General features: G+C 40.4%; 1 pseudogene; it reads right to left on the minus strand.

Moving 5' to 3' along the window:
- Positions 1 to 357: 357 nt before the first annotated feature.
- Positions 358 to 863, minus strand: LOC148848994 (auxin-responsive protein SAUR23 pseudogene; annotated as a pseudogene).
- Positions 864 to 1145: the final 282 nt, after the last annotated feature.

The following is a 1145-nucleotide window of genomic DNA, read 5'->3' on the forward strand; positions in this document are numbered from 1 at the left end:
GTGCCTTGGGTCTTACCCTGATGGCCGAAACAAGCCATCCCAACATTTGGTGGCACATCAGTATCAGCCTTGGCAGGATAAATCTCCTAGACTTATCCAATGGCTGTGAACATTTAAGACTAACACAAGTTTTTATAAGTGTCCTGTTTTAGGGTCTTACATAGAATTACACCAAACAACATGAATCAAACATGCACTTTAATTTATTTTCACAAATAACAAAAGTACATCATATCCGATTGAAGCTAAGGGCATACAAGACTGTCTAACAAAAACCATTAGCTTAGAATGCCCATGGATAAAGACAAAAGGAAAAGAAAATTGTATTGTATAATTTTAGAGATGATCGACAAGGGACTTGTTTTTCCTCTTCTTCAATTCTCTTCCACAAGAAAGCTATTTACATATAATGGATACTCCTAGGCTTTACAAAATTTTGAACGGGGGCCAATCAATTTCATGGCCCCAGATGGTTGCTAATACTCATAAGCCATTCAACCGAGATGTGAGATTTATGAAGGCATCCTCTTGACACGGGATTGTTAGAGCACCCATTGGATGATCAAATCCGAACTCTTCTTCAGCTCGACTAAGCAAGGATTGGAACGAAGGGTGGTTCAAATAGGATATGGGAACCACAAACCGCTTCTTCTGGGTCTCTCCCACATAAACAGCCAAATGGCCTTTTGGGACATCTGTGGCTGCTGCTGCTATTGATGAAGTTGACTGATTTGCAGTAAGAAAAGAACGTCGAAGAACCCTCTTGGCATGAACCAATCCAAGCAAGCGAATGCCCATGGCTTCTATTTTCAGATATCCCTAGAACAAGGAGAAGAAGAAGAATATCTTTGAGAATAGAGATAATTTGCAAAGTAAAGACCTGACGTGAGATGGCATCGAAGTATGGTATGCGTGTATATATATAGATGGACCAGATAGAAGTGGAATCCTCTCAAAATATTTTTTAATGAGTGGCGAAGACACAGTTGCATGGACAATGATAAGGGATAACTAAGAAGGGTTTCACATGGTTCTGCTCCCAACCCCATTATTATGGCTGTAGTTAGGTCTGGTATGGTTGTTCCACTTTCACATGTATCGGTAGGTAAGTAACGTAGAGGCCCTACTGCATTGTAGCACAAAGC

The sequence above is a fragment of the Nelumbo lutea genome, chromosome 6, assembly GCF_056320005.1.
Source record: "Nelumbo lutea isolate HS-2025 chromosome 6, American lotus-T2T, whole genome shotgun sequence".
Taxonomy (NCBI): domain Eukaryota; kingdom Viridiplantae; phylum Streptophyta; class Magnoliopsida; order Proteales; family Nelumbonaceae; genus Nelumbo; species Nelumbo lutea.